This window comes from Canis lupus, chromosome 27, assembly GCF_003254725.2.
Source record: "Canis lupus dingo isolate Sandy chromosome 27, ASM325472v2, whole genome shotgun sequence".
NCBI classification, from domain to species: domain Eukaryota; kingdom Metazoa; phylum Chordata; class Mammalia; order Carnivora; family Canidae; genus Canis; species Canis lupus.
The window spans coordinates 7,370,235-7,389,284 of NC_064269.1; the positions used below are offsets into that span (position 1 = coordinate 7,370,235).

General features: G+C 42.6%; 1 protein-coding gene across 1 annotated transcript in view; it reads right to left on the reverse strand.

Annotated features, from left to right (window-relative positions):
* Nucleotides 1-9,083: 9,083 nt before the first annotated feature.
* PCED1B (PC-esterase domain containing 1B) overlaps nucleotides 9,084-19,050 on the reverse strand; it is a 37,642-nt gene continuing 27,675 nt past the window's right edge. The window contains exons 6-7 of the transcript XR_007406360.1: nucleotides 13,342-13,528; nucleotides 9,084-9,499 (exon numbers count right to left, since the gene is read on the reverse strand). The gene's annotated coding sequence lies outside the window, so the exon portion shown is untranslated. The remainder of the gene's footprint in view (nucleotides 9,500-13,341; nucleotides 13,529-19,050) is intronic.

Below are 19,050 nucleotides of genomic sequence, written 5' to 3' on the forward strand. Positions count from 1 at the left end.
CTCTTTTTCTGTGTCTCTCATGAATAAATAAATAAAATCTTTAAAAAAAGAAAAAGATATTTCAGGCAGCTTCCCAGAAGTCTTCCCCTGAAATATTGTCCTCGTGGTGAAAACAAATCCAAATCATGACCAGATAGATGTATCGGGGGCTCCACTCATCAGACTTGGTTCACAGAAACTGAAACTGATAAATAGAAATTTGCCCAGACATCTTCCACATATGCTTGTTCCTTTCATGCGTGGTAGCTCTGGAACAACTGCTCTTACAGAAACAGGACGTGTTCTTCACTTGGTCCCCTCCCATCACCGCAGTGAGCCCAAGTTCCTCCTGCCCATGATCAAACAGGTTTTCCTGTCTTTCTGTCCACTTAGGAAAATGCCTCTCGCTTTCCTGGGGCTGGCTTTCCACTGGGAAGAATTTAAAGACACCAAAGAGCTCAGTTGATAAACGTGATCATCTTTCACTTCAAAATGGACATACTCTTTCCCATATGTTGGGAATTATGGAGAGATTCTTTATCATCCCATTATACTCAGCTGTTGTTTACTTTTGGTGACTCGCATGTTGACAATTATAGTTCGAGTGGTTTTTTTTTTTTTTTTTTAACAGCATATGCTGAACAAGATAAAATATTTAGAACAAGTTACTTTGGACTTAGTAATTATGCTACATTCTTTCAGCCCATTTATGACTAAATTAGAACATTTAGTAATGTTTGGTGACAACTCCCACACTTTGTAAGCACCAAGAGGAAAAATATAATTTATTTAATTGGTTTTCATTTGGAAGGGAAATAATCCCATTTCAAGCATCTCCGTGTTAGAAAAGACGCTATATTCTCCAGGAAAATACACAGATGCTCATACATTTGGGAAATTAACATATATCTTCCTTCAGGAAACTTCTGAAGGCTATTTCGTTACATTACAACCGCTCCTCTATCCATACATTTTTGGTAAGATCACTGCCTGTCACCTCCCATGCACCTCCCATATTCTTCACAGAAGCTGTGAACTTTAGACAAGAGATGAAGCTATTAAGCTATTGCTGCTTTTGGTGTCACCATAGACAGACTACATGGCATCATACAATCCGTAAGCACGTGAGGAATGCTTGTTCTATTAGGCTGGGACTGTGCTGGGCACTGAGATTCTGAGATGAGCCAGATGTGGTCCCCTCTTCCAAGACCTCATGACTTAAAGGTAGAGACAACGAGGAAAAGGCACAATTACAGCTCCGTAGAGCAGAGGAGACACAGAGTGACACCTAAATCAGCCAAAATGGGAAGGGAGCTGGCAGGAGGGCAGCTGAGAATAGTACAAAGAGCACAGCGGGCGATATTTGAGTGAGGGAGAGAGCACAGCAGGAAGCCCCCCACTCAAAATCCTGGAGGCAGGAGAGCACATCCCCAAGTCCGTAACAGCTATCAGGGGCCAGTCCGTGCTGAGCTGAGGGGAGAGGGGATTCAGACTGAAAAATTATGTTCAGAGTACATGGTGCTGGGCTTTGCACTTGAACTTGACTCTGAAGGCTCAAGGGTGTGGGGAACCCATGAAGCACTCTGCATTTTTTCCTGGTGTCTGAGAGGATGGAAGGAAGCCAGATAGAGGGCAGTCCGTGCTCCAGGAACCTGAAGAACCAAGACTGTGACAAAGGGGTGCAGAAGCGAGGACGGATTTGAGTGAGATTTCAGGGTGGGTCAAATATGTCTTAAATGTAGAAAATCTTGTTTGTAGGGAAGTGTGGGTAGAAAAACTGGAGAAGAGACAAAAGTGCTTCTTCTTCTTTCCATGCCACCCTTCTGGGCTGCCAGGGAGGGTCATCTTTGACTGCAATGATGGGTGATTACCCAGGAGTGACCACACCCGGGACTAGGCACTTCCCACCGACAGGGATCAGACTATGCCACCCCAAAATGGGCAACATCTCTGCCCCTAGACCAGGGAGGCAGGAATGACTCTAAATCTCTAGAAATGGAGAGTTGACATCAAAATGCTTTGGCATAAGCAGACCTTGCTAAAATAACCCTCATCTTCCTTTAGATCCCCCATATATTTCCTAGCTACCTTCCCATGGTTTATCACTGCTTGAAGCTCAAACCTCCTTTCCTTAGTTAAAATGGTATGTAAGCCCCTGAGTCTGTTTCTTGGACCTTCACTCCTTTCTGTGGACTCCCAAGCATTTAAATAGAAATAAGCACGGTGTGCCTCTTCTCTTGATAATCTATCTTTTGTTAGTTTAATTCTCAGGTGCCCAAAGACAAAACAGAAGAGTGTGGAGGGCAAGTTTTTCCTCCCTGACAACATATATCATCTCACTGAATCCTCATCCCTCTTAGTGGGGAAGGGACTGCTATTATTCCATTACATGGATGCTGGAACTCAACCAAGAGATGTTAAGGAGTTGGTCAAGTAGCTACTGGGTAGCAGATCTGGGATTTGGACCCCTGGATATGTCTACACAGCCTGATCATCTAACAACTATGCAGTAATCCCAGTAATCCTGTCTTTCCCAGATGGAAAGACAGCCTAACAGAGCCGGCAGGGACTGGATTAGGTGCCAGGAAATCCAGTCTAATCCTGGTCCTGCCACTACCGACGATAAAGTTAACCATGTAAATATCTGTGTTGTCCTCCATAGTTCAGATAATAAAATAATAATAATAATAATCTACTGCATGAGATGTGGTGTGACTTTGAGCAAATCATTATACTGGGCTGAATTACGTTCCTCCCCCACACTTCACGTTGAAGTCTGAACCCCTGCACCTCAGAATATGACCTTACTCCAAGATACGTTAGGTTGAACCCTGATCCAATCTGAATCGTGTCCCCATAAGAAGAGGATATCGGGGGCAGCCCGGGTGGCTCAGCGGTTTAGCACTGCCTTCGGCCCAGGGTATGATCCTGGAGACCCGGGATCGAGTCCCACGTCGGGCTCCCTGCATGGAGCCTGCTTCTCCCTCTGCCTGTGTCTCTGCCTCTCTCTCTGTGTCTCTCATGAATAAATAAATAAAATCTTTAAAAAAAAAAAAAAAAAAAAAAGAAGAGGACATCGGGACAGATTTAGAGGGAAGAACCTGTGAAAACATAGGGATAAGACAGCCATCTGCACAGCAAGGCCTCAGAAGAACAAAGGCCCCAGAAGAAACTAACCCTGGCCAGAAAAAAAAAAAAAAAAGTCTTGATCTCAGACTTCTAGCCTCCAGAATTGTGAGAAAGTAAATTTCTGTTGTTTTAGCCACCCAGGATGTGGTACTTTGTTATGGTAGCGCTAGCAAGCGAATGCGATGGCAGAATCTAGCTGTGTGTTACCGACACCGTTTTCAAATTCCTGTCATGTCCCAGGCGCTAATCTTTTTCATCCACCTTGAAATGGCAGCGATTACCACCCTCCAATGGTGATCCCATGAGCTATCACAGACATCTAAATTCCGTGGTTCCAAGAAAATGTAACCAGAAAGAGGTCCTTTCAGTTCTCTTACGTCTAAAGCAAATACCCAGGCAGCCCGGGTGGCTCAGCGGTTTAGCACCACCTTCGGCCCAGGGTGTGATCCTGGAGACCAGAGATCGAGTCCCACGTCGGGCTCCCTGCATGGAGCCTGCTTCTCCCTCTGCCTGTGTCTCTGCCTCTCTCTCTCCCCCTCTCTGTGTCTTTCATAACAGTGAATAAAAATCTTTATTTAAAAAAAAATAAAGCAAATACCCCTGTAGATGAGGCTGGGGGGCCTCAGGGGTTGTGCTTTGACTGAGGCCTTAACCAGGGTAACTAAGTGGTCAATTGCCCTAAATTGAAAGAGGAAAAGGAAGCAGCGGGGCTCCTGCTGAGGACCTGAGTTTGGGCAGGTGAGTACTCCGCCCTTCGCTGGGTAATTCGATTGCCTCGACTAAACTGTGATGAGCCGGTGGATCACATTAATACCCCTCACCCAGTCTCGAAGCCCTGAGGGTGGGCAAGAGAGCCTCCAAGGAGAGTCATCTTTGATAGGGAAGGTGAGTGGGGGCCAACTGAAGTCCCCGGGACTTTTGGACAAGGCTCTGGTGGAAAGGATTCAGAGGGAGGGGTGGGGGAGCAGAGGACAGCCAGGGGGAGAGAGAGAGAGCTCAGCAGAGAGGAGAGATGGGGAGAGACATGGCACCTGCTGCGGGAGAGAGATTTGAAGAAATAAAGAGAATTTGGAAAGGTTTTGTTGTGTGATAAGTATATGAGTTCCTCTTTAATTTGTTGACAGAAATGGACAGGAATAAAACTCTTCCTTGTAAAGGTGGTGCTGGCTGGTCGCCTGTTTGCTCTCAGATCCATTCCCTGCCTGCGCTCTGTCCGTCTGACTGTCCATCTGGCTGTCACAAGCTCTGCTTCTCGGGCTCTCTTGACCACCAGCTCTAGACGAGGTTTGCCAGCCAGAGACATTGTTGGAGACTGGAGTTTGGGTCAAGGTATTTCCCACCCTTTCCCTCTGCTTCCGGAGGCCTAGCCAGTGGCAGCCACAACACCTGTGTGGCTCCAGCTCTTGCCCAAATAGGCCCCTTTGATGCTAAGGATCTACAGAGTGGTAATACCACCTTCTTCATATGTCCCCCCTGCCCTAAAAGACATGTGTAGTGGCTTCCCAGTTGTTGGTCTTCAGGATGCTTCCTCCATCCAGAATATTCTTTCAACAATTCTAACACCTTTGTAACCAATCCCCTGTGTTTCATACCCTCTACTGAATAACCCTGGCATGGATTTTGCTTTCCTGGCAGGGTCCTGCTTGATAACAGGAAAGAGAGGTATCTTTCTCCTTTCCCGGTTTCTATGAGGATTTCCCTAAACACAGGTCTTGTCTCTCTTTACCCGTTTACTCATTCCACTCCTGGGGCACTGAAGTGAATAATCTGATCACAATTTTGGAAGAATTCCTGGACTTCTTGGTTCAGCCCTGCTTCTTCCTTTTTGGAGTGAACCTTCCAAGAGAATACAGTATCTCTCTGTACTATCTGTCTTGCCTGGGCCTGCCCTGGTCCAGCAAATGCCTGCCTATGGGCAAGTCTGCCTAATTTCAGCCCACTTGACCACCAGACCTAAAACCTACTCTTCCAGTCTGGTCTCTAAGGGTAGCAAAATTGATCCTCATATGCTCTACCTCTGCTTCATTTCCCCAATTTGCTCAGAACCCAGGTGGGGAGGATGAGTCTCCTCAAATGAGACTCCTTCAAAATCCTAATATTATTCACCAACTTTTTTGAGAACTGGATATATGGAGCTTTTCCACTTGTTTGTTTTGTTTGGTCTTTGGCTGCTAAAAGAGCTGAGAAAGGCTAAAGGCAGGGGCATCTTGGTGTAGCTGATTAGACAGTGTTCCCCTCCTCAGCAATTTCAGGAACCCTCCAGTCGGGCTCACATGTGTCCGTGGATCAGCCCTGCTTATTGCAGACTTCCTAATTTCTCAGTCCCTGGCCCGATAGGTCTATAGTGATGTCACTGAGCTAGAATATTGCCCCTAAATACCAAGTTGATGTGACTAAAATTAATGTCTGCCTCTGAGGTTAGAATCCCACCATATGTTTTTGCTGTTAGAGTCCTGCTATACTTGAGTTTCAGTAACACTGACTTCTAAGAAGTATAAGGTTCCTAGTGATTCCTAGAATCACCAGCGCCTGAGCTCCCAGGGCCAGAGAACTTCCTTCCTCATGGAGTGTTCTCCTCAGTGATCACCATCATTATCCCTGTAATCTGGCTGCTTCAGAACCACTGGAATGTTTTGAACACACACACACACACGCACACGCACACATGCACGCATGCATGTGTGTGTCCAGTCATCTAGGGTATACACGATTCAAGTCTTTTTCCGAGGAGGCTCCTCAGCTCCCATGTAAATCAAGGATTCACATATGTGTACCAAACTTTCTTCAGAGCATCTGAGCCTCTGCCAATGACCTTGTGCCAAAGTACACTTTAAAAGTTGAGCCGAAGGTGAAAGAGTCCTGCCTTCTAGAGAACTCCTGTACTGTCTCCCCATCCTCCATTCTCTTTGGTCAATTCACATGAACATAGTGGAAAACATCTGAGCTCCTGGAATGAGGTCCGATGAGAATATCTTACATAAGAGCATATTTCTTCACAATTCTCTTTGAATCCCATGGTGGGGCCAGGATTCCAGGACAAGAGGTAATTTAACTGAGACACAGATTAGAACTCTGCTGCAGAATTATTTATTTATTTATTTATTTATTTATTTATTTATTTATCTATCTATGATAGTCACACAGAGAGAGAGAGACAGAGAGGCAGAGACACAGGCAGAGGGAGAAGCAGGCTCCATGCACCGGGATCCCGATGCGGGACTCGATCCCGGGACTCTAGGATCGCGCCCTGGGCCAAAGGCAGGCGCCAAACCACTGCGCCACCCAGGGATCCCACTGCTGCAGAATTCTAATGCGCCTTGACCTCCAGCTGGATGGGTGAGGTCATCTGTGATTGTTGCACCGAGAAGCCCTTTGGGCTGGGTCAAAGCTTCTGGCACTTATAACAAAATTCCAGCGACAGAGAATGATTTGGAGTGTGGACTGTCACTTCCTTATGTACCTGTAAGCCCAGCACCAGTGTAGGGGACACCCGGTAGCCGAGCAATCCATGATGAATGAATGAGTGATGTTTTAAAGATCTGCAAATTCGAATGCTCTGGTAGAGAGGACAGCCACGCCTGGTGCAGCAACCCAGGAGCAGCTGCTCAAAATGCTGATTTAGCTTTTTTCTTTTACTTCTCAGACCCTGATTTGTCTTCTACCCTCTTCGATCTCTGTCCTCATTTTATTTCATTCTCCCTTTAGACTCTTCTATGGGCAGCAAACTCCTTGTTGTGTGATATGACTGGAGAAGAGAAAATTATCTTCTGATGAACAGATTTCAGAAAGAGTGGAGCAACCCTATCCGCCACCAAGTTGCTTAACCGGCCTGGGACTTAAAGTTCTCACCCCTAAGTGAGGGTAGTAAGAGCAGTTCTATGAGTCTCCTGGTGGAGTGTGAGTGGAAGATAAAATGACAATTGAAAATATTTTCTTGAGGGGGCGCCTAGGTGGCTCAGTCGGTTAAGCATCTAACTCTGGATCTCAGCTCAGGTCATGATCTCAGGATTGTGGGATTGAGTCCTGCACTGGGCTCCCCACTTAGCAGGGAGTCTGCTTAAGATCTTTTCTCTTTTTCTCCCTCTGCCTCTCCCCAGCTCGTACTCAATCTCTCTCTCTCTCTCTCTCTCTCTCTCTCTCTCAAATAAAATCTTTAAAGAAAAGAAATAACTTTCTCGAAAGTTTAAAAGTAAAGGCCCTATCGTATTTGCCCTGATCATTGCTTCCAGTGTAACCAAAAGGGCCAAGTGTGCACAACTGAGCACAGTGGGAGCCAGTTAAAGTAAAGCTTCTTTCTCAGAGGTCATGTGTGTATGCATTTGTCACCAACATCTCATCCTCTGAATGAGAGATGCAGAAAAACATATCCGTGAGAGAAACAGAGATGGGAAAAGGTGTGGTTTTAATGATGCAAAGTTCAGGAAGGGAATACCTTTTCTCCAATGTAAGTAGGGGTTACGTGGGAGCAGGGAACAAACATTCCTGTGTGGCTCCCATGAACTGGGCAGTGTTGTGTGATGTGGCCACATCCTTCTGCAGACAGAGGAGAAAAAAACCACTGAGCAAGGAAAAATCAAGGTATATGTATGTAAGGGTGGGAAGATTGATGGTGTGATGATGATGATGGCGATGGTGGCAACACTGTCATCAAGTGCCTTCCACATACCGGGTATTTTACTCAGCTTTGGGCCCTATTTACCTCATCTTCCCACAGCACTATGACTTAGGTTTTCTTATTCTCATTCTGTAGATCAAGACACAAGCTCAGAGAGGGTCTTTGCTCAGTCGTATGACTACCAAGTGGTGGAATCATGATTTGAGCCTAGATCTGTGGCTCAACTCTTAAGCCTGTGGGGTGTTTTTGGCTTTGTGCTTTTATTTTCTATTTGGCTAGACTAAAATTTCCAAGTTCCTGGAGAAGAGGGGAGCTATTGGTGTTTGAGAGGAAGAGAGGAGGAAAGGATGGTAAGCATACCAAGAGATGTTCAAAGGGTCTCTGTAGGGATCCCTGGGTGGCGCAGCGGTTTGGCGCCTGCCTTTGGCCCAGGGCGCGATCCTGGAGACCCGGGATCGAATCCCACGTCGGGCTCCCGGTGCATGGAGCCTGCTTTCCCTCTGCCTGTGTCTCTGCTTCTCTCTCTCTCTGTGTGACTATCATAAAAAAATTAAAAAAAAAAAAACAAAAACAAAACAAAGGGTCTCTGCATATTCACAGGGAAGGAACTGTGTCTGTCTTTCCACTGTTGTATCCTCACACCCATTCTCCACACAAAATAGGAGCCCACCAAACATTTTTGAATGAATGGATGAATGAGTAAATTAGTGAAAACATAAATAAAATAGCACAGAGGCTTTTCAACGGGTATAGAAGAGAAAATAAGGAACTTTTTATAAGAATTAAGTCTTGAGAGGAGATGTGAAAGACTATAAAAAGTAGGTAAGATGCAGAATGGCCGTTTAGGGAGTAGGAAAGAGAAGCCAATAAAAGGTCAAGTCCAGAATGGCTGAGCAGTGATGACAACCATCCAGAAGTGTGTATGAATTTGCCAATTATTTCTGAGTAGTACCCTCTTGGTCAGTGGGCTATAGAGAAGGATTTAGTGTTGTGCTCTAATCCCACATAATCTGATATTGCTATCATTAATTTAAAAAAAAAACCTCTCATTAAAAACCTGCCCCACACAAGGTAATTTAAAAAACGATGATGATGAGAATTATGATTTCAATTAAGTCTTTGAGAAAGTTAATAAAAGTGCCGATAGAGCCAGGAGTCAGATTGCTTTTACTTTAAATACACATCTTTACACGTGTATTTAAATTGTAATTACTGCTGTATATTTCCCATCGCACCCATAAATCTTTCAGTGTGTATCTATGGAATGGTGTGGTCTCTTTTTAAAAACATAACTACAATATAATTATCACACGAAAAAGAAATTAATAATTATTTAAGAGCATCAAATATCTAGTTCATGTTCAAATGTTCCCAGATTTTATTTTTTACAGGTATCTGATCAAATTGGGATCCAAACATGATACGTTCAAACATTACTATTAGTTTATATGAATCTTTTAATCCTTAGGTTCCATCTCTTTCTTTTTCTCTTTCTCAGCTTACACGTGAAGAAAATCAAGTGTTTTGTCTGTTGAGTTCCCCACGGTCTGGATTTTGCTGCTCATGCTGCCATGATGTCATGTAACATGTTCCACTGGTCTCTTATTTTATTCCAAATGGTATTTGGTTATAGAAACTTGAAGAGATTTGATTCTTCTAGCAAGAACATTACAGAAGAGGTGATGTGTACTTCTATAAGGAAGAACCTGGACACGTCTTTCTGAGAAATCTGCATCCATTGATGGTCATGGCTTAAATTCATTACTTTGTTGAGGACTGTAAAATAATGATATTCTAATTTTATTAACTCATTCATTTATTAGTCAAAAATTTCCTACAAAGAGAGATCATTAGCTATCCTAAGGTATAGTTTAGACACATAAGGGCAGAATAAATACCTGCTTCTATGTGTTTATTTGGCATTTTAAAAAATAGTGGGTTGGTTCTCTAGCATCCTCCAGAGGTTACCAGTGAGGCTTTTCCTTGTGTTTGCTTAATTTGTTTTGTTTTTGTTTTCTGAGTAGAGACTCTGAAACCAGACTGCCTGGATCAGAGCCTCAGCTTTGTCACGTGACTTTGAGCTGAGCAGTTAATCCTTGGGAGCCTCACCTTCCTTACTTATAAATCGGGGATACTTAATGATGTCTTCATCACAGAGTTGTTTTAGGATTAAATGGAAATATTTGTAGCCCTCGGGAAAATGTTTGGCACATTGTGAGCCTAGTATAAGTGTTTGCAATTATTGGTGTTCCTGTTGTCGTTTTTAAGTGGTCCTGAGTGGATTCCAGGCAGTGGTATTTTATTAAAAGTCCATGAGTGATTCTAATGCCAAGCCAATGTGGAGAACCACAGGATTGTGGGTTTTAAAGAGATGATGTTTGCAAAGCAGGGGAGTAAAATGACCACATTTGTGTTTTTTAAAAATTGCCCAAGGGGACATCTGGATGGCTCAGTGGTTGAACGTCTGCCTTCAGCTCAGGATGTGATCTTGGCGTCCTGGGATCGAGTCCCTCATCAGGCTCCCCATAGGGAGCCTGCTTCTCCCTCTGCCTGTGTCTGTGCCTCTCTCTGTGCGTCTGTCATGAATAAATAAATAAAATCTTTAAAATATGTTCTATACCAATGGCTGGAATAGAAAGAAATCTGTGCTCAGTGCAATGAACAGCTACATAATCTCACACTCCAGTAGTTCATGGTAGGACATGTTAACTGCAATGATGTTTTCAAAGGGAGAAACTTCAAATTGACTAAGCAAATAAATAAAGGCCACTAGAACAGCTCCGTGCCCAAGACCAGATGGATTTTCTGTTATCTCATTTGTGCTTCTTGCTTTGTCAGATATTTCTTCTGTCTTCCTGTTGTATGGCTTTAAGTCATTAGTTTTGGTTATCTACACACTCCAAATTTGGGGCATTTCGTTTGAGATGCCGTGTGCTTTAAAAAGAAGGTATTTTGTTTTTTAATACCCTAATTTGTCATCCACAAAGACAACAGAGAAGATAGTCTTTAAGAGACAGATGCTAAGGGATGAATTATTGATCAAATCATAAACAAGCTGGAAGATGAAATGCATTTGCCAAATCTATTTTTTCGAATCTTTTCCTAACTTCTCATCCTGCAAGCCTAGAGATGTGTCAACAATAGAAAAAGAATGCTCTCTACTATGGATGGAACCAACTGGAATGCTTGGAAGCCACGTTTTTTAGGGTAGTAGTTCCCAATATTTCCAATACTGGGATCCTCTTTTATGATTTCCTCTCCCTATGGGCTCCGTGTTTGGAAAAACTGAACAGACCAACCTGCATTTATCAATATTTAATTTATTTCCCCATGTTTTATTAATCAAAGTCATCTATAACCACCAACTGGAACATTCAATCAGTATGAGACAGCCTGGGTCATTATGCTGAATTGCTGTAATTCCAGCTAAAAGCAAGAAAATATTTGCTTTAAAAAAAAAACCATCTTTAATCTGAAAACAGACATTGCGTTTTCTACCCTAGTATGAAAAATGAGGATGACAATCCTGACACTCAGGGCCTTTGAATCTGTGGTTCCAGTTTATGGTAGGCAGAATAATTCCCCCTCCCCGCACCCACACAAAGATGTCCATGTCCTATTTCCCAGAACCTAGGAACATGTTAGATTTTGTGGCAAAGAGGAATTAAGGTTGCAGAAGCAATGAAGGTTGCTAATTGCTGATTTTGAGATGAGGAGATTATCCTGGATTATCTGGGTAGAGCCAGTGTCATCACAAGGATCCTTAAGTGTGGAAGCAGGAGGCAGGAGAGGCAGTGTCAGAGTAATGTGATTGGATATGAGGTGGGAAAGACCCAACCAGCCATTGCTGGCTTTGAAGACAGACGGGGTAAGGAGTCAATGAAGGGGAGCAGTTTTTAACTGGAAAAGACAAGAGAAAAATGGTTTCTCCTTTAGAGCCTCCAGAAAGGTTACAGTCTGGTGAAACTCTTTGGTTTGAGCCCAGTGAGACCCATTCTGGACTTCTTTCCTCCAGAATTGTGCAATGGTAGAGTTGTGTTATCTGCATCCACCAGTTTGTGGCAATTTGTTACAACAGCTGAGAAAACTACCACAGAACCCTTTCCCCCAAATTCTTGACCTCTCTTTCCCTTATAGGCCCTGTGCTCTGACCAAGAGTGACTTCCTCAATCCTCCCCCACCCCAGCATGCTTTCCTGCCTGTTTCTGGATCCCTGTTTATGGTTTCCCTCATTAGGATGACACTCGACCTCAATGTCAGTGGAGGTGACTCCTGTCATCCTTCAGGATGCTGCCAGGATGCCTCCCCTGCCACAGGCTTCCATGGCTCCTGCACCTGTTGGATGCATGGAATCTCTTCCCTTGAACTCCCATGGTGCGGTAGCTGTCTTTTCCAGCACTTACTGCATTTCTCCCAGCCTAGGGTTATTTGCACCTATGTCATACCTTCTCTACTGGATTTTAAGCTCCTTGATGAGAGGGCTGGTTTTTATGTATCTCTAAATCCCCTACAATCCCTAGCCCACCACATTTATGTCCTACCAACTTATATAATTGCAGTCCTTTTCATGTGCATAAATATACATACACATGCATGTGTATGCATATATATGTATATATACATATATGCAAATGGCATTATAGAACATCCGTACGCCTTCACAAGAATAAGAGGAAAAAGAACACTCAGGTTTTTTTGTTTTTTTGTTTTTTTGTTTTTACCAACTACCATACAAATGTTAATATTCCAGGCATGCCTATCTTTTAGAGCCAGAAGAGCTCTTGTCTACAAATTGGAGGTGGAGGCATGGGTGAGTATGGGGGAGTTTATTTCTCAATTGAGGAGATTGATAGTAAAAGTAGAGAGCTGTACCAGAGACATGCCTGTATTCATGCAGAGGATCTGAGCAAAAGAGGAATGGAGGCCCATGAGCAACTGTAGGAGGTTTGGGGCCAGCAGTGTAATTTTTCATCTTGTTTGGGATCCAGCTACCAGAAAAGAATGCAAAACATTTTTTTCCTGCCGAAGTTGAATATCTTTCTAGAAAGAAAGAAACTAAGAATGAAACTAAACAAGTTATGACATCAAATGGCCGATGACACGCTTGGCTTGTACATCTGTAAGACAGGGCATTCTTAAAAAAAGAAAAAGGAATGTTTGTCTCCAGGATAAGCAGGTATCTTTGTGATACCATAACTTCCAGTTCTGTGAAGACAGAAAAATTGTTCTTGTTAATATTTTGCCTGTTGGAGCAATTACTTTAGCTATTTTTAAGACTTTTGTTCTTCAGAAATAAACATCAGGCCCAAGAATACACTTCCCTCCAAAGACTATCCTAATCCCGGCCCATTTTCAGTCTTCTAAACCTTCTGGTCCATTTAATGTCTTCTCAGAGTTGGGAAACGATAGCTCACGGATGCCTTTTTAGTTCATTTGTATTCCTCGACTGTTTACTACATGCCAGACACCATGCTAAGTGCTTTATAGACACTTGTGCTATTTACAACCAACAATTCTGAGAGGTGGGTTTCATGTTACAGTTTGGGTAGCTGAGCCATAGCATGTTTAACTTCTTGCACAGGCTTTCATCGCCAACAAAGGGCACAGACTCAACTTACCTGGAGGTACGGGCATCCGCAAGCCTGTGTTCTTGACCTCAGTGACGTGCAGACCTCTCTGTGGGCTACTTGCTGGGCAGAGGAGGCAGTTGTATCCCTCCTGTACACAGGTGTCAGCTTCTGTCCTTAGATATTAGAATTATAAGGAAACTCCAGAGCTGGACTTCCCAGCTTTTTGGACAACAACCTAAAATGAGAATTATGTTTAACATCTAGTCACTGAACACACACCGTGAAATCATACCATTACCGCTGGATATGTATTCTGATGTCTTCCTCTTTTATTTCATTTTTTAAAAATTCTGGTCCGGATGCACTAGATTGTTTACATAATTCACTGATGGGTCATTACTTTAATTTGAAAAAAACACTGCACTAGAAATAGCTGGTTTATCTTACACAATTATCTTTTGAAGAAAGCTCTACCATCTTGGGCAAACCGTCTGATTTCTGAGTCCTGTGTTCACATCTGTAAGATGAGGTTGGACCAGATTTCTGATTCTTATTCCTGGCTGCACATTACAAATATTTTGAGAGCTTTTAAGTACACTTACGTCCAGGTTTTTGCCCCAGAATTTCTGATAATTATTTGTTCTGGAGTAGGGCCTGTGGATTATTCTGTTGGTTTGTTGGTTTAACTCCCCAGGTTACTATACCATGCCACTAGAGTCAGGAACTACTGGACTAGATGATTGTTACATTTTCTTCCAGCCAACAATTCTAGGCTATTCTGATAAGGTACACTGATTACATTTTTTAAATCATTTTTTAAGTTAGTATTTGTACGGAGAAAAGGGCATTAACCTTGAGCAGTATCCCTTGCAACAATGGTTGTCACATTCTTTTTTTTTTTTTTTTTAAGATTTTATGAGGCAGAAGCAGAGAGAGAGGCAGAGACATAGGCAGAGGGAGAACCAGGCCCCCTGCAGGGAGCCCAATGTGGGACTTGATCCCAGCACCCTGGGATCATGTCCTGAGCTGAAGGCAGACGCTCAATCACTGAGCCCCCCAGGCGGCCCTGGTTTTCACATTCTAGTTACATAAGGAATTGGTGTTTGTTTAAAAATCCTGATGCCCTCAGTGCAGCCCCATTGATTCTGAGTGTACACATCCAGGCTGGGGCCACGGACACTTTATTTTTAACGAACACCTTAGGTGATTCTAATGGAAGTGGTCTATGAAACACTGCATCACATCATCTCAACAGCTGTTGTCGCTCCCGTAGTCCTCAGTACCTGGGAACTCGGCCTGGGGCTGGTGCTCTGAAACGTTTGCTAAAAGCTATGCCACCAACCTGTCCGGACACCTCTACTCTCTGCCAGGCTCATGCCTTCCTGTCTGTTTCCCTCTGCTCTTTGATTCCTTTTGTAAGTGAGCCCAAATAAACGATCACATTCTGTATCTTCTCTTACCCCAACCGCAATGACAATCTTAAATATTAAAATCACACTCAGGATACCTGGGTGGCTCAGTGGTTGAGCATCTGCCTTTGGCTCAGGTCGTGATCCCAGGGTCCTGGGATGAAGTCCCACATCAGGCTCCCCATAGGGAGCCTGCTTCTCCCTCTGCCTATGTCACTGCCTCTTTCTGTATCTCCCGTGAATAAGTAAATACAATCTTAAAAAAAAAAAAAAATCACACTCAAACCGGGTTACTAACACTACATGAGGTATGGTGATAGGTAAAAAAAAAATAGGATGAATTTGGAAAACATCTTTAATTTTTTAAACAAACACTTTATGGTGCCAACTATGTGCCAATCACAGTTGCAAGGACTTTATAAATATTAACTGTAAGAATCCTATGAGATGGGTGCCTTCCTCCTGTTTTTATAGGTTAGGACCCTGAATCCCACTGAATTTCTGTAGTGCTGATTCTATTCAATGCTTTGAAGGGCATTTTTACTATTTTAAAATATAAAACGAATAATGATACCGTATGGAGTTGAACATAGAATTTCAGTTAATATATTTTTAAAGATTTTATTTATTTGAGAGAGAGAGACAGCACATACGAGCAGGGGGAAGGGCAGAGAGAGAGGAACAGGGACAAGCAGACTCCCCTCTAAGTGCAGAGTCAGACTTGGGGTTCGATCCCAGGACCCTGAACTGAAATCAGACACTTTACCGACTGAGCCCCCCAGGTGTCCTTCAGTTAATATTTTTTTTCCTTCAGTTAATATTTTAATAGGAGGTGTAAAATAAATTTGATCTTGGGGTCAGCTGCTACAGGCAGACCTTCTGTGAATAGAGGTTCAATCTCCTCCACCATTAGAGGTATTTCAGTGAGAAAATTTGAGACTTTGGTATTAAGGAATTAGTAAAGCCTTCTTAAGCTAATCCACCCAAGTAACAATTTTCTTGAATAATATTATATAATAACGGCTTTCTTATTTAAGTTTTATCTCTAACCATGAAAATTGAATGTTTACCCAATATGTTTTTTGAGTTAATATGTGTTTCTCAATAAACTAATAAAAGACTAGTCTCTCATTTGCCAATTGGCATAGATACATATATACCCTCACTCTGATATGCAATAATTTATTTATTGGTCAATTAGGAAAGATACAATCCCCAAATGAAGATGACTTACAGGCAAAGGGAATTTTCCGCTTTTAACATTCACTTTAACTAGCCTATGGGGTTGGTTTTCTATAGTCTTTCTAGAATTTTCCAGGAGACTTTACCTCCTTCTCATCTTTAAAACCAAGACCACTTCATCCTATCTGCAGTCATCCCCATCTGGTCTGTCTACTTGCTGCCAGTCCAGCTCTGAGCTTATTCCCCAATGTCAATATCGGGTTTCTTGTGTTGTTTCAAACACCCAGCTTCTCCTTAGAACCACACTTCAGATGATCAGTGTTATTTCTTTTCCTCTGTGTCTGGGTCCTTGCCAATAAAGCCCCAGCCGATTGGGAGGGGGAGTCTGAGAGTAGAATCCAGTTGTACCCATTGGCATGTCTTACAGTGGCCACGTTTTTCTGTAGGAAGTGTATCTCAGAGTCACCAAATAGTTCTGAATGATGAAAAAATTTCTCTTTTACAAAAGAACGTCGGGTAAGAATTATATAAGGAATGGCAAAACTAGAAAATCACTGCTTTTCCATCCCTAATGAGGTTACCATTTCAAGCAAGAACCATCAATGGTTGCTAACACCGTTAAGTGAAAGATTGATGAGGAACTGGAATACTGACGTGGTGCCAACATATCGCCCACAGGACACTTGCTGACTGCAAGTAGAAAAATAAAACTAAAAACGGAGGCTCAAGCTGTCACCTTTTATTTGGTGATCAATCTTGGTACTGAATACTAGGAACCCTGCTATGTGCTTCTTGTTGTGGTACAATGTGAAATATATTGCCTTGCCTGTGAAGTATTCTAACAAAAATGTTTAACTTGCATCTAAACAAAACTTTGAGGCTAACTTTCACTTTATAGGAAGTACAGGGGATAAAGTAAAAATTAAATTACATCAGACAAACTCAAAGTGGAGCATTCTATGGGACATCTCTTCAATGAGTCAATATCATGAGAAAAAAAAAATCACGTGGTTGGGTTCTCTTCTAGAATAAAGGAGATTCAGTGTGTGATTCTTTAGTGGCTCCCAGTTTGAATAGCCTTAGAAAACATTTTTGGGATTGAGCATCTGTTTTAGTTCAGGCTAGTGTAACAAAGTACTGTAGACTTTGATATATAAACCAATGGCTTATGAACAATAGAAATTTATTACAGCAATAAAATGAATGAAATTTATAAACAATGTATAGAGAGAACTTTAGAAATTGATTACGTTGATTAAATTAAAATTGATAAACAAATTTCTCTAGATGCTCGAGATCGAGGTGCCAGCATGGTTGGATTTTGGTGAGAACTCATTTTCCAACTTTCATTGTATTGTCAGGCGGAAGCAAGCTCTCTTGTCACTTTTATAAGGGCCCTAATCCCATCCATGAAGATTCCAACCTTATAACTTCATCTCATCCTAATTATCTCCCAAAGACCACCCCCCTCATCACAGTGGGGGATAGAATTTCAACATTTGAATTTGGGGAGAAGGGGACACAAACATACAGTCCATAACGGTATCGTCATTGTCAGTTTTGTTAGATTTAATACGTATGGTTATGTAGGAAAATGTCCTTCTCTCCCACATACAAAATATTTAGGGATGAAATATTATGAAGCAATTTCCTTTAAAATACTTCAGAAAAAAAGGTAAAGAAAGTATGGCAAAATGTTAACAATGGTTATAAATTTAGGTTATGGCTACAGAAGTGGGATTACATGCTTCTCTCTACACTTTTGTTCCTTTGGTGGTTTTTTTTTTAAGTGTGGAAGTTATTAGAAATGCAGATTCCAGGGACCTACTGATCAGAAACTCTGCTGGGGAGACGGCAACAGAAGTGTCTTCACAAGCCCTCCAAGATATTCTGACAGACTCCAAATAAAGTTTGAGATCCTTCTGGCATGGTGCGGTTAGGAAGGAGAGGATGGTAGGGAAAGGATCCATCTGGCAGTGCGACGGAATACTGAGATGAAATATAATATCAAAAATTAGTCCATGTGACGTAGACATGGGAGTGGGAAGGGAAGATAAGAAGCCAGGTACCTCCCAGGTCTGAGGCATCACTGCAGCATGATGGAGGGGACCTGTTTACAGCCTGGACTTGATGTCCCAGGCCACATGGCCTGGTGGGGTCTCTTCTTCATTGAGGGTGTCTGGCTCTGCCACAGCAGCTTCCGTGGGTGCTCTCATTCTTCCAAGACAGGCCCCTTCTTAGAGATTTGGGGCCTGCTCCCAATAGTCTTACGTGCTGACAGAAGGTGCTGTGTTGAATGAATGTCACCTCTCCTGCACACCTTACTCGTCCGACTGGACTGGCCCAGTCTTAGCCCCAGCCTCCCACCTCAGAGCAAGAAGAGGGCCATCATTCCTGGTCCATTTCATCCTACTTCAGTTAACTAACCAATCTCCGACTTGTCACAGGCTTACCTAACTGAGTATTAGCTCATATTTGGGCACAGATTATAATGCTCCATTGAAAAAGGGCTTCATATAGCACATGTCACTAACAAGCCTTCTTTTCACTTACACCAGCTATTTTCCTTGGCATTCTCTAGAATGATGTTTCCCCTAACATGTTCCTAAGAGCTAATACATATGAAAATGGTCTGCGGCTCAGTAAATCTGGAAAATACTAGGCTAACCATGTTTAATCAAGTGCATTTCATGCAGAACTTCTCAGAGCCTCTAATCCACTAAAAGCCACTGTAAATTTCCACACCGGGCAACTGTACAACAAACCCTTACAAGTATCCTTGCCTGTCGAATGCATGTACAGATTATGGCTCAGAGAGGCATGTTTTAGGAAATCTTTCTTTAAAGTTTAATGGGTAAACTCTTACGAAAAACTCTACGAATTAAGGAAACAGCGATAAGAGGCCTTTTTTTGACGTACTAGTAATGAGATATTGTTTCTAGAGTTTTAAAAACAATCATACAATAGTTTAAAATAATGGCAGATCCTTTCGATAAAGATCCAAGTTTTCAAAATAACTTAACTTTGCAGAATTCATGAACGTAAAGAGATGGAGCTGCCACCGTGAACAACTCAAGGAAATAACATGAATTTTGGGTCTAGGCATCATGCAGTGCAGAGGCCCTACAAACAAGAGCTCTGCAACTGACCAAGGGAGAGGGAGCTG